General features: G+C 39.6%; 1 long non-coding RNA gene across 1 annotated transcript; it reads right to left on the bottom strand.

The window, feature by feature from the left end:
- Positions 1–8,424: 8,424 nt before the first annotated feature.
- On the bottom strand, positions 8,425–15,020 carry LOC308190182. The gene is made up of 3 exons (XR_013946978.1): positions 10,725–15,020; positions 8,619–8,833; positions 8,425–8,509 (listed from the first exon to the last, which is right to left on the bottom strand). It is a non-coding gene; the product is annotated as an uncharacterized lncRNA (long non-coding RNA).
- Positions 15,021–15,472: the final 452 nt, after the last annotated feature.

Below are 15,472 nucleotides of genomic sequence, written 5' to 3' on the forward strand. Positions count from 1 at the left end.
TATCATATACGACGGCCAAAAATAAGACTTCCAAGAACAAATGAAAGAGAAGAAATTATGCATTATCCAGCCAGCACTGCTTTATAATCCCACAGAATTAAAAGAAAAGGACACAAGTTTTGGCTAGATATTTTAGTGCATGTTTTTGAAATTATTTTGTAGATACAAAAGAAATCGCTTCAGCAAACTGAAGCTGCAAGTAAAACTTGCTCAAAGAGAAGGAAGCTTCCATATCAACTCCAACACATGTTCGTTTAAAGTAATGAGCAGTGTCCAATCTATATCTTTATGCCTCATTTTCTTCTCAAATTAGGGTAGTTGTGCTGTTTTCATAGAATGTTTTTGTTCATTTGTTTGTTTGTTTGTTTAGTTGGTTGTTTTTTGGGGTGATGGTGGTGAAAGTGGGTAAAATTAATTTTTTTAGCAATTTAGATCTGATATTCTACCTCATAAGGGAAATCTCATGTCTGAGCTTTCCAGGAACTCTAATGAAATGGCCCCATGTTTTGGAAAGAGCGTACTGGCTCTATACAATGCTCAGACTATCAAAGATTTTCCTGTTATGGTTTGGTTATATGATTTATTTCAAATTTGTTATCCTATTCTGCCTGCACTCTTTACAATTAATACTGGCCTTTCCTCTTCCTTTCCCCTCCCTACCACACACATGCACTCCAGATCAAAGTTTTTTTTTAAAAAAAACAGTGATGGGAAATCTCTAAGTTTTCTGAGGTTGTAGTCCCACATGTTAGCTGTCAGCTGTCCAAAAAAAGGGCAATGATTATTTCTTCAAGTGTGGAAGTCAAGTGTAGGAAGATAGTTTTGCTCTGCCAATGACTACTTGGGTGATATTAACTACGGAACTCAAACATTCAAAAAGAAAATGAATCATTGAATAGGTACTCTATTTTTTCGGGTTATACCCTAATATCTAGTCAATTCTGTTGAGTATAAACAACAAACCATCTTATCTGTTTCTGTATAATATTATGTCCATTGTATTTTGTTGTTCATAAAGTGGTCCATTCAGAGTAACTCTTATTGAAGTCAGATGCTGAAAGCAAGTGCTCCATTTCAGCTCAGGCTGGGGAGTCACTCCATGATGGCACTAGCTGTAAGATGGTCAGTCTCCAGCTCTACAGGGCATACCTGCAGATTTTACACAAGAAAAATCATGCAATCATGCATTAAACTTTTTTTTTTTTTTTAAACAAAGGAACTGCTTTATAAAGGGCTTGTATTCTACCTGAAATTGTTTTAGAAAAATAAAAGCAGGAATGCAGGCCGACTCTAATCAAACCTTTGTTGTTGACTCCTTCCCTGTCTGAGTACGTGCTAACAAAATGAATGGATTGGAAAACCTTTCCACTGTGTTGATTACTCATGCTTGCAGGGAAAAAAAATCCCACACTGTGATAGTGGGTGGGAGCAAGTTATCATATATTAATTGTTCTTTGATGCCTTATTTCAGTCCCATTGTTCAGCCCTGGGAGAATTTAGCACTATTTTCATAGATTTTGGAGACATTCCAGCATCTGTATAAACAAATTTTGTCACATGATTCTCCTTTTCTAGCTTTGGCTTTTCAGCCCTTATACATCAAATTAAGATTTTGTTGACACTTCCCAGAATGGCTTTACTTTATACTATTATTTCAGAGGAAAAGGAAACACTATTAGAGACCACACTCCCAAGAGCAAATTTAGCTTCCTTTCCAACAAAAATGTTTCCAAAATCAATTCCCTCTACCAGATGGTCTTGATTATATTCTGGACATATTTGTAGGTGAAGCCCACTGTAATTTCAGAAGAAACATAAAGTTTCAGCAATAAATGTTAAAAGTGCAATCAGTTTTAGATACTGTCCTGCAGTATCTACTGCAAAAAAAAAAAAAAAAAGATAAATCTACTGAATCCCAAATATTGAGACTTAAAAATAATATATTTGCCATTAATCACAGATGTACACTCTCAAATTCAACACCAGAAGAGAAATAGTCCAGTCTGAGGATCACGCGTACTACGTATCTAGGACTGTGTCCCAGATGCATAGCACCTGTTTCCTTCCAAAACTCGTCCTTGGAATCAATGAGTATACCTTCAGAAAAGACATCAGCTTGTGTCACTAAGGGTGCAGCTCACAATATTATGCAAAGTGCCAAAGAGAAAATCATGGCTTTGGGCACAGTTTACAGGCTGGGCTCATGGTGCATGGTGGTGTGGGGAGAGAGCTTGCTGCAGCACACCCCAGGGGCATTCTCACCCTGTGGTTTGATGTCTTCTGGGGATATGCAGTAAGGTTATGTACGGTGAGCAGCAGATTTGAAATCATAAAGAAGAGGTCGGCCTATAACTCTTGACTTCAACAGCAACCTTGAACTAAGAGCAGAGTCCATGACAGGGAGCTGCTAGAAACACATGGAGTATACGGGCTCTTTAGATACATGGAAAGTTAAGTTGAAGGCACATCGTGTTGGCCCCTCATTCTAGAAATGATGGCCACGCCTTGTTATGGCTTTGCAATTTAATTTTATGAATAACCCAGTGAAATAAAAGAGTAGGATCTATTTCTATTGTATTGCAGATTGAAATTAAGTTAAAATATCATTAATGCTCTCCCTCTCCAAAATGTGTAAAGCGGTAATTAATACTGGGATTTGCTCTCAGTACGTTCATTGTCTCACCTCTACTCATTCTCCTAAATCACCTCTACTCGTTCTCCTAAATCACGTTGCTTTGTACCGACTTAATTGCATATAAATAACACTCAGAAAATGGGATGTTTCTATTCTTTCACATTTATTTTTTCTCTTGGTGAGATTCAGAATAAAAATGCAAGCTGTGTATCTTTAGTGGCAGCACTATCTGAATAATCATTTTCTTTTTGCATAATTCATGGAATATGGTCCCTCTGTTTAACCAGCTTAACTGGTGGTTGCTTTTCTGAAACTGACAGAAGAGTAGAAGCCAAGTGATTATAAACAGAAATCACAGATGCTTTAGCCCTCTTTCCCTTTGTCATGTATTTCCACAACACAGTTCATGCTTATCTGAGCCTACACATTATCCCTCTGGATGTTTGCTTTCTTCATGAAGATTCTTCCTTTTTCCTATTAAATATAAGATTAACAGGTCTTTTGGATTTAGATTCTGAACATCCAGTTGGCAAGATTATTAGAACAAGGATTAAGAAAGATAATAATAAATGTAGCTGCATCTTGCTCAGTCTCTCTCTGCCTCTCTCCCTCTCTCTCTCTCTCTCTCTCTTTTTTTTCCGTGTGTGTGTGTGCAGAGGAGCTTTGTTTTACTCTTTCTTTCTTTTATTTTTTTTTCCAGCACTGAGGGAATGAAGAAAACTAAGCGTAGAACCTTTCCCTCTGACTACGTGCAATGATATCCAAGGCAGACTTTCTGAAAATCTGATTTTAAAGCAGCGTATGGCTGAGCAATATCAGCCCCAGATTTAGATGACTGAAAGGCTTAACTGTTCTGCTGTTCTCAGCTGATTCCTGGGAGAAATATGCAGACCTCTGTATGGAAAGGTAATGACGTGCTGCCACAGCACATAGACCACGTGTACTTTGCCTTATGCTTGTTCTGAAATGATTTTAAGAAGAATTTCCTCCAATACTTAGTCTTGCTAGGAAATGAGGTAAAAATGTAATTTCCCCAAAATTGCTTTTCTACTGAAGTGTTATTTTTGTTTTGTTTTGTTAGTTTTTGTTTTAATAGTGACAGTGATATTTTCTGATTGTGATTTATGATAATCAAATGACGTAAACAATCTGAAAATTGGAGAGACATGGATTTGATGGATGGACCACGCAGGCTGGATGGTTGCACTCAAAGTGTTGTGGTCAATGTCCAGGTGGAGATGAGTGGTCCCGAGAGATGTCCCTCGGGGGAGAATATTGAGAATGGTGCTGTTTAACATCTTTGTTGGTGACATGGACAGTGAAGTTGAGTGTACCATCAGTAAGTTTGTAGATGACACCAAGATGTGCGGTGCAGTCAGCATGCTGGAGGGAAGGGATGCCATTCAGAGGGACCTGGACAGGCTCCAGAGGTGGGCCTGTGCAAACCTCATGAGGTTCAACAAGGCCAAGTGCAAGGTTCTGCATCTGGGCTGGGGCAATCCCAAGCACAAATACAGGCTGGATGAGAAATGGATTGAGAGCAACAGCCCTGAAGAGAAGGACCTGGGGGTGTTGGCTGATGAGAAGCTTGACATGAGCCAGCAATGTGTGCTTGCAGCCCAGAAAGCCAACCGCATCCTGGGCTGCATCAAAAGCAGCGTGGCCAGCAGGGTGAGGGAGGGGATTCTCCCCCTGTTCTGCTCTTGTGAGACCCCATCCGGAGTGCTGCATTCAGCTGTGGGGCCCCCAGCACAGGAAGGACATGGACCTGTTAGAACAAGTTCAGAGGAAGGCCACAAGGATGTTCAGAGGGCTGGAGCAGCTCTCCTGTGAAGACAGGCTGAGGGAGTTGGGGTTGTTCGGCCTGGGAAGCCAGAGAAGGCTCTGAGGAGACCTTACAGCGGTCTTCCAGTGCCTGCAGGAAAGCTGGGGAGGGACTCTGTGTCAGGGGGTGTAGTGATAGGACAAGGGGGAATGGTTTTAAACTAAACTAGGGTAGGTTTATATTAGATATAAGGAAGAAGTTCTTTGCTTTGAGGGTGGCGAGGCACGGGCACAGGTTGCGGGGAGAAGCTGTGGATGCCCCATCCCTGGAAGTGTCCAGGGCCAGGCTGGATGGGGCTTTGGGCAACCTGGTCTGCTAAGAGGTGTCCCTGCCCATGGCAGGGGGATTGGAACTAGATGATCTTAAAGTCCCTTCCAACCCAAACCGTTCTGTGATTTTATGATTCTATAAAAAGACTTGGTTCCTTTATTAACCTGCCAGCTAGAGCTTTACAGACCTGGAAAAAGTTTGATCATATACTAGAACTTGAAAATGTGTAGCACAAATTCAGTTGGGTTTTGTCTTAATTTACATGATTCTGAGATTTTTCCTCATAATTTAGATCTTTCCCCAGTACATTATTTTCATCTTTCATATACACACTGCTTTGGGAAGTTACGCAGTGATATCCTTCTTCTGCGATCAGTGTTTAAGACTTAGTCCATAGGAGGTTCTTAAACTCTTTTGTCCTCACTGGGTCTGTGGAGGAGAGGAGAGAAAGGAAAAAATGAGTTTAAAGATTCTTTAATACATTATATGCAAAACAAAAAAGTCTCAGAAGAAAGGTTTCCTCAGAGGTTTTTCTCTGTTAAAGAAAGCACAAACCTGAACAATTACCTATCCTTGGAAAAGAACATGTGCAAAGCCCTTTGGAAAATTTAAAAAATCTTGAATAAAGCTCTACAAACGCAGATTGTCAGCCATAGCTTCCATTCATGTAAACACAGACTGATTTGGGACTGGCTGGACACTGGACTGGCTTCGTCACCTGTGTTTTTGTTCCACTTCCGTGATCAACTATCTTCTTAAATCTAAATTTTTGCCTCATTTGGAGAGATTTCTCTGCTCTTGTTACACTCTGCTTTACATCTGAGGAGAATATTAACACTTTCCCTTAACTTATTCTACACATTTTACTGAAGATCTAATTGCTGCTTTGAGGCTGAAGCATACTTAGCTGGATTTCTGAGCTGGATTCCTGCAAAGATCAAGAGCTAAGCATGTTTATTATAGAAGCACTGATGCTATCTTATGAAGTGACAACCTTCTATATTAACAGAAAGCCTTGCATTGATTCAAGAAGATTGGATTACGCTTTAGTAACTGAAAGCTCATACAAGAGATCAAGAATGAATGATTAATTTTAAGACGTTATTTACTCTTTAAAAACATCCTTCTTGATTTTTGTAATTTGGATGATGACAATAGAATTCATTGGGAACACAATTTGCGCAGCAAATAAATTTGGATAGATTCATGTATTTAATCATTTATTCTGATAGGTTGATGGGGCTGAGAAATGAGAAATCATCATTGCTAGTATGGTTTTATTATGCTGTCACTGTATTATTCTTGGAAAAAAAAAATAAGAGCACTGTGTGGAAATGCAGTAGAGACCAAAATATATTGTATTCACTTGGTGTTCTTCTTATTTAATTGCAACATCACAGAGAAAACATTTCCCTTACATTGTTTATTGGCCTTGAATAGTATCAACAGATATCAGTAGGAAGGATATTAAGTTGCATCTTACAATAACATTTCACTGATAACTTCAGTAATGTTATGATGACATATAAACAAGGAAAAAGTATTTAGGATATGTCTCTCTCTCTCTCTTTTTTTTCTTTTTTTTTTAGTTTAATGTTTTTTGTGACATCTTCTGAGGAAAACACCAATAAAATATGTTGTACAATATTGTCGATCATGTCTACAGTTACCTCATACAGCTGAATGGAAGGCTGGAATTTATTTTAGACTACCCTATACAATGTGGTGTTGCCCTTTTAAGATTTAAATTAATATCACAAAATAAAATACCAAATGCTTACTGAGCAGATCAACTTTCTCTGCATACTAAGTTGTAACATCAGAGAGAAAAAAAAATGTGATGCTGTAGAATACTCTGGAATAGCCAGATTCTTTTTAACATCTCTCACATTACCAGCAAAATTATGAGTTTTTTTATGAGATAACTCTCATGACTTCACCTGTTGCTTTCAAAAGTTGTGCTTGGATGTAATTTGATGTGATTTCAGATATCGTTTGAGAATAATAGGTCACATAAATAAGAATGTGGTTTTATTAACACAATTGCTCTTAATGCCCAAGCCAAGAAGCCATGCAGGTTTTCCTCAGGTAATTTGCATTTATGATTCTATGATTTAATAGGCACATTTCAGAGGCACAATTATTGTAGGACAGAGAAGCATAACCTCTATTTTCATAAACTTGCCTTTCTACCAAATAAAATTGTGTTCATTGAGAGTTCTTGTGGACCTGATAAAAATAACTTGTGTAATGACCAGTGTCTGATTTGTCCAACCAAACATTACTCATTCAGACACAGACTCAAAAATACTTAAGGCTCCCTGGAAGTATAAAAAACAAACAAACAAACAAAGAACAACAACAAACACCAAAACAACATGCAATGTTTAAAGCTTTTACTTCGGAGTAATTGTCAAGAACTGCTAAGCAGTTTGTGCATGCTTCTCTGTCCCCTTTGTATCCACTGGTGAGGTTAGCATTTCACTTAGGGAAAAGACTCTTCAAAAAGAAAGTTTGAACATTTTACTGTTTTTGCTCATGTTCTTCCTAGTAGGTTTTAAAGGTCTTCTATATATTTCCTTTGTGTGACAAGATGAATTCAGTAGAACACATTCAACTTTCCTTTTATATTAGTCCTTTAGTAAATATTATTCCCACTTAAGTAAAAGGGGAATTTATATAGAATTTTGTGGATGTTTCCTGTCCTAGTTCTGCATGTTAAATTTATTCTAGATATTCAAATGCCAGTTCAAAGCTGAATGGACTCAGTGCTTAGCTCAGGTATAACAGAGAAAATGAAGTTTGATTATACTCAAGCCAAATAAGTAATTTAACTTTTCTGGGATGATCCTGAACAAACCATTTTCCTACTTTTTAATTTTTTTTTGTATGCTTTGTAATAACGAGCTCCCTTTCCCATTCTTTCTTTCTTTTTCTTTTTCTTTTTCTTTTTCTTTTTCTTTTTCTTTTTCTTTTTCTTTTTCTTTTTCTTTTTCTTTTTCTTTTTCTTTTTCTTTTTCTTTTTCTTTTTCTTTTTCTTTTTCTTTTTCTTTTTCTTTTTCTTTTTCTTTTTCTTTTTCTTTCTTTTTCCTTCCTTCCTTCCTTCCTTCCTTCCTTCCTTCCTTCCTTCCTTCCTTCCTTCCTTCCTTCCTTCCTTCCTTCCTTCCTTCCTTCCTTCCTTCCTTCCTTCCTTCCTTCCTTCCTTCCTTCCTTTCCTTCCTTCCTTTCCTTCCTTTCATTTCCCCCTTCCCTTCCCTTCCCTTCCCTTCCCTTCCCTTCCCTTCCCTTCCCTTCCCTTCCCTTCCCTTCCCTTCCCTTCCCTTCCCTTCCCTTCCCTTCCCTTCCCTTCCCTTCCCTTCCCTTCCCTTCCCTTCCCTTCCCTTCCCTTCCCTTCCCTTCCCTTCCCTTCCCTTCCCTTCCCTTCCCTTCCCTTCCCTTCCCTTCCCTTCCCTTCCCTTCCCTTCCCTTCCCTTCCCTTCCCTTCCCTTCCCTTCCCTTCCCTTCCCTTCCCTTCCCTTCCCTTCCCTTCCCTTCCCTTCCCTTCCCTTCCCTTCCCTTCCCTTCCCTTCCCTCCAATGCATATTTCAGATTGCAAGGGAAAGACAATGGTGTGACAGTAAGCACTGTTCTTCATTATTAATCCATTTATATCTCAAAGAAGTTTATCATAGAAAAATGACACAAAGAGGAACAGTGAGGGTCTTTCATGGATCCTTTATTCCCTTCTTCTATCCCAAAGCTGTATCAATGATCCTGTGTTGTCCCAGCCTGTCTTGTCCCTGAAAAACAGCAATTGAGCTAGTTTAACAACATTTTGTCTAATGGAGATTCCACGTCCTTCCTTCATGATGTTTTTCATATATTGAAGAAAAATGATAGGTTCCTTACTTTGTTGCAAAGTTTGTCCCTGGCATCTATCTTATAAACTGATATGGGTGCCAACATCTGGATTAAGGTTGTCTTCTTGCCATTCCTGACAAGTGGACAGTTACTTTGGTGGCAACTCCATCTCTTGAAGAGTTTCTCCTTCCATGGCTTTGCTTCCACCTTTCCTACAGGCTCTGTCCATGCACACAAGACATCTCCATCTGGCCATCTGCCATCTGCATTGTTAACAAGAAGCAGGGACTGTTAAAGTCTTACCATCAACCTGATTGTTTCTCCAGGTTCTGTGTACTCTATGTTTATACGAGGCAGGGTCTAGTTGGACTTGGGTTGTAGCACAACAGCGTGATGAGGCCGCCCCGGTCACTGGTGGTGCTGTGCCCTACAAAGTGACTGTGCTTGTCTGCTGACCCAACAGGTCATAATTTCTTGGCTTCCCTGGAAGCCTGAGTGTTCACATGGGAAAATGAGAATATGGTACTGCGTGGAATGAATCAATCCAGTTTCCATTTTTAACTGCACTTACACTGTTTAGGGTCGGGATCAAGAAACAGAACTTGTTCTTCAGCAAATCCTGAATAGTTTTACTCCCACCACCAGATATATTACTTTTCCATATGACAAGTATTTACTCCTATCTCTGATGGCATACTGCTTACACCTTGGTTACCAAGGGAGATCAGTTTTCTTCCTGCCATTGTACTAGCAGCAGTCTCACAAAATATTTCTCTTACAACCTTCTACAAATGGACACCTAACAATGGTCCCTCAGACAAGCAACTAGAGATAAGCAGTCCAAGTAAAATGACCATTTGGAAAGTCTGAGAGTAGCTTTGGGAGTGACATAGGGTGTCTTCCTCTCATTCTTCCTCTAGAGACTTATATCTTGCAGTTAATGTACCTCAGACTTTATCCTTTCATTGTAGAAACCTAGCTATAGCCCAGCCTAGCTATAGACAGGAGTTATATCATCTGTGGCACACCATGGGGGCTGATCCATCTCACCTAAACTAACGTGAAGCACCCAGCTGAGTTGCTGTGCTCCTGCACAAGCAGTGGAGAAGGGCAGACGTGACCTGGAAATGCCAGCTAGCAGATTTTGTGGATTAAACTGCCAGCTGCCAAGCCCACTGCAAACACATTTTGTTGTCTTCCATAGACTCACAGTGGTGCAGTGTAACACCAGAAGCCATGATACAGTAGGACGTACACGTCATACCCATCACCCAACAAATCTCACAGAAGCTGTGTGAATCACACCACGTACTCTAATTCATGAGTCACACTAAGTATGTACAAGCCATGCATATATATATCTGTATTTAATAGGTCTGTTACCTAGCTGTGTGAACTTGTTTAGTTATGAAATAAATGGGTTTTGTTTTATGATATCCCTTTTTAAATATCTTCTGATGGCATTTTGTGTTAAGGGACAAATGCATAGAAATAGGTACTGTAATTAATTTACCTGTCTCTGAGAGAGTTTTGTACTATGTTGGATTCCATTGTTTCAATTTCTTTTAGAGATTGCTAAAAGCCATTGCATGTGGTTATCTCCAACATCAAAAGCAGTTTTCTCCCAAGAGCCTCCAACACAGGAGGGGCTTGACATTTTGCATGCTTGAGTCACTAGCCTGGGTGACTGATGAATCGCAGAGTCACAGAAAGATTTGGGTTGGAAGGGAACTTAAAGTTCGTCTAGTTCCAACACCCTGCCATGGGCAGGGACACCTCCCACTACACCAGGTTGCTCCAAGCCCCGTCCAACCTGGTCTTGAACACCTCCAGGGATGGGGCAACCACAGCTTCTCTGGCTAAAATGTGCCAGTGCCTCACCACCCCCTGAGTGAAGAATTTCCTCCTAACATCTAATGTAAACCTACCCTCTTTTACTTTAAAACCATTATTCTTTGTCCTATCATTATCTGCCCAAGTAAAAAGTTGCTTTATTTTATTTATTTATTTATTTATTTTTTAGTAAGCCCCCTCTAAGTACTGAAAGGCTGAAAGGCAAGAGCCATGCTTTGTAGCAGCAAGCAGGTTGTGACTTTAAAGGTGCGGGCTCCCAGGCAGTCAGCCAGCATAGCTTATGCTATCATTGCATCTTACCATGACTCCCAATTGTCTTGATAAGTATGAGGCAGGTGTCTTGTCTTGATCTGCTCTTTCTACTAAGCTCGCACAATGCAAGGGATCTTGCTAGGCTATTAAAACAGGCTTCTTCACAGAGCAGTTCAGTTGGTTCTATGGTTTAGGAAACATCCACATTTTTCTGTTGAATATAGGGGAAGTCTTGGGTGGCACGATATTGTTGAAATGACACATTTCAAGGATGACTATGTTAAGAGCCAATAATAAACCAATCTTTTTTTTTTTTTTTTTTTTTTTTTTTCCCCCCAAGATACAGGATTGCCTCAATCAACAGAATTGACCCAAACCAGGTATGCCTTTAAGTTGTTCTTGTCATGCCAGGTTGATGCCATCACCCACAGCTCCTGTGCTCACCTCCTTTGTCACAAACAGGCCTGAGCACCTTACCCCAACACCTATAACCACCCAGTCCCACCTCACCTCAGAAGTTTTTAATACAGCTGAACTTCTACATCGCTTATGTTATGGGGTATGAAGGGCAAATGCCTCACACGGACATGCCACATCCCCAGGGAAAGAATTTGCTCAGCAGCACCTATTTTTCTGGCTATTGTAGTAACTATCTTCCAGCAGGTAATACTGAATCCCTCCTTCCTTTCCCCGACCCACCCCCTACTTCCTCTTCCTCTAAAATATTTGCATTTTTCTGCCAGAACCACTAGGTGTCACAAGTACTCACATCTAAACTGTAAAATAATATTATTCCAGAGATCTTGACATTATTCTTATAGAGGGGGCCAAGAACTGGGTCATAGACTTGCTGTAAATGTGGGTGCTCCTGGATGTAATAAAAAAGCCAAACATATATCAAGCTGGTTCTTATAGAAAAGATCCATAGTGCTTTGTGGCAAACCATTTAGTATACAAGGGAAATATGTCTGTCATTGAAGTGCCTTAATTCAGCAAAGCATAGAAAACTAATGACTTGTTTGTGACATGAAAGCTCAACAAAGTATATCTAACAGGAGGAAATAGGCTGGTGAAACAGGGTGTGCGAAAGTAGAGTACAGAAAGAGCTCCACACTGAAAAACTCATGGTTAAGGAACAGAACAATCCTCAGGTTAAATTTAGATGATTTTCAAACCTAAACTGAGTAATTCATGGCACTAATGAGACATATCTTCCTGTTCTTCCCACCCTTGTTCCCATCTGTCTGTTTATAAACTGATCAATCATTCCTGCCTAGCAGTATGAGTTTTACACTAGCTGGGAAGATATATTCTCAGCTTCCCAGCGGGACTCACGATACACCACTAGTTGAGTCTTTGGGAGCCTGAGACACTGATCTTTCCTGAAGATGACATTTCATTTTTTCAAATGTTAGGAAATAGATTAGTTTTCTTTTCCTTAACCCTGTAAAACCTCTCCCCCATCCCTGTAGGCCCCTTCTCATCTATTTTAAAAAATCTTTGTGAACTGTGTGCCAATGACTCTGTATCCCAGGGTCTCCCAGATAAATGGCTTCATTTCTTTTATCATTTTAATCAATTTGAGAACACAAAGAAAGATGTGTGGGACACACATTTGCTGAAGGAATCATGGAGTCATAGAATATCCTGGGTTGGGAGGGACCCACAAGGATCACTGAGTCCATCTGGCTCCGCACAGGACCACCCAAACACCAAACCATGCCTGTGAGAGCATTGCCCAGACCCTTCTTGAATCCCTTCCCTTGACAGTCTGGCAACGCTGGGCTTGATGCACCCCAGGGTACGATTGGCCCTTCTGGCTACCAGGGCACACTGGTCTTTTCTTAGTGTACTCACAAATAGGGTTTCCATCTTTTTATTTTATCATTTTCCTGAAAATTAGCACTGTTTTGTACACTGAAATCTAAAATATTACATGCAGTTAGGGACTTGATCAAATATGGTATTACTGCATGGCATTCAAACAGACAGTCAGTGTTATAAATCTGGAACGGCCAATTATATTGTCATTTTTAGCTGGCAATATGAGAGCATAATGGCTTTAGGCTATTCCAGATGGTGAATTTAGGCACTGAAAGGTACTGCACTGCTCCTAGAATAGAATACATAACACTGGAAGAAGCAAAGACCATTCACTCCTTCTGTAAAACAGTGTTTCAAAAATAAGGATTAACATCACCGCAGAGCTGTGAGTTATTGCTTAATAAAACTGCATAATTCTTATTAGTCACACTGTGCAGTGCACTATCAGTCAAATGAATCACTCATGCGAGACAGCTAATTTGGTCCCAAATGCACTATTTAGAATGAATGCTGAATGTTCCTAACTATTATTAAGTAGCCACCTGCTGCACATTTATGACATTATATTTTGTATATTGTTGCAATAATCTAAACTGCACTTAAAGGTAGAGTCCAATTCCAGATAATGTTTTGTTAATAACCTCCCATGTAAACAAGCACAATCAATTATGGCCAGAGGTAATTACAGTTGAATCATTTTCTTACAACAATATTTAAATTAAAAAAAAATAATCAGATTGATTCAGAAAGATTTCAGACTTCACTTGTATTTAGATGAAGGTGTGTCCTGAACCATAATAGGTGCAATTACAGAGATAAGATTAAGGAGGTGCCAGCTTTCTTATGCTTTTATACATGTTTTTGGAGTGTCTTTGTAACAAGGAAAAAATTTTGTATGCTGTCTGTGCAGAACAGACATTTCCCAGGCAGGCTCAACAGAAATCTCTTCATCTCCCTTTATGGAGCCTTGACTTTTTAGAGATATTTCCTCTATTTACCGACCAGAAACAATAACAGGGGGTGGGGATAAAAAGAAAAAAAGAAAAAAGAAAAAAAAAAAGGAAAAAAAAAAGAATGTTGCATTTTGTTACCACTGGGGTGTGCCACTTAAAAGGATTATGTTTTCTGGCCAGTAATTCCTTCTCCTATGGCTTTATGCTGGACCAGCGCCCTTTCCATCCATCTGGCACTTTTCATACATGAAATCAAAACACTTAGCAAAATGCTCCTATCAGTCATTGCTCTCTCCTTCTAAAAGAGAGGAAAAGAAGGGTGAAGAGGTGTTGTTTCTTGTCCAATGCCACATAAGCATAGCAGTCAAAGACCATAGGACACAGTCCATGTCCCCTCCAGCAAGATTCATTGCACCTGAAGTTTGCCATCTGAAAGCCTGTCCTCTGCTTTAAGCTGAGCAGTTAGACTCTTTTTCTTGTCAGTAGGAAATCTTTGATATTTACAGAGGCCAGTTCATCCTACTTCCCTTGCACATGTATTTTATGGAGAATTTTCCCCAAGAATATGCTGCTCTTTCTATCCACTGATGAGGTTGCCCTAGGCAACGAGCCTCTCGGAGATACCCAAGTTGTAGAAGATGACATTTAAGTGAGCTGAGTATCCCCTTTAGTGCACTTCCCAACCCCCTAGACCATGTGCAGCCTAGAGAAGAGAAGCTTTAGGTGCAGCCTTACAATACCCAAGAGGAGATTACCAAGAAAAGAGAGCCAGGCTTCATAGTGATGTGCGTAGCGGGATAATGAGATGCAATGGTCAGAAACTGAAACAGAAGAGTGTCTGACTGATTTTAGAGAAAAATGATTTCTCCCCGAGGACAGCCAGACAGTGTAAGAGATTGCCAAGAGAACCACGTGTTCTCTGAACCTGGAGATTTTGATGGCTTGACTTGATGAAGCCCTGAGCTACTCGGTCTCAACACAGACCTGCCCCTGCTTTGAGCAGGAGGTCGGACTGTTGTCTCCCAAAGTCTCTTCAAGCCTAAATGATTGGTGATTCCATGTTGCCTTTCATGCTGGGATATCACACGTGGGATGTCACATCCACACATCAGAGGCATTCTGTGAAGGAAATGTTGATATGGACATTAATGCAGGGGCTAGAAAAGGTTTAACACTGAGGACTATATCGGATGTTAATGAGGCATCAAGGGTCAAGTTTAGGTTCAACTGGCATCTCCAATAACTGAATATCCAGATGCATTTCTGCTTTTTTAAGAACTTGTCACCCACAACAAAGTTGTGGTGCCTTTTGCATAGGAAAAATATAAGAAGTAAAATCCATTTCAGAATATGACTGAGAGTGAAATAAAGAAGATGGCACAGAAAAAAAAAAAAAGTTAGTATCGATAGGTATAAGGAAACATAGGAAACATAGATAAAGGAGACTCAGATTGTCTGACTGATGAATCGATAGATTTGAATAGACGGACTACATTTTCTTAGCTTTAAAATTTAACATTTCCTCTAAAGACAGTTGTTGAATGAGATTTTTTTTTTTCTGAAAGCACTTGATTTGAAGAAAAAAGTAAATCTATATTACGTCCTAGAATGACAATTTAATGGTATTTTAGGTAGAAAACTAAAAGATATTTTAGTAACAAAGGCCAGTCAGGGAAACGTCAGATAAGCAAATCCCTGAGCCTGCTGGAAATAGGTAATGTAAACTGGTATAAAGACAATTTAAATGATGGATCACTTAAATTCTGTGCAATAGGAGAAATATTTAGACTGTGCCCTAAATTCTGCAGAGAGTTTCAATCTGGAATCCTCTTGACTTTTTGCCTTGAGGAATGATGCTGTGTAAAGTTTGTGCACAAGTTTCTGATTGGCTTTTAGAACAGAAGCATGCATTGAAAAAGAGCCATGTTACTGCCAGATATTGATTTCTCAATGCGTTGCTAACGTATTTCCTATTGCAAGTAACTTGCACAAAAATAAAAAATGACTATAAATAGAACA

Source organism: Anser brachyrhynchus (genome assembly GCF_964034855.1).
Source record: "Anser brachyrhynchus genome assembly, chromosome: 2".
NCBI lineage: Eukaryota > Metazoa > Chordata > Aves > Anseriformes > Anatidae > Anser > Anser brachyrhynchus.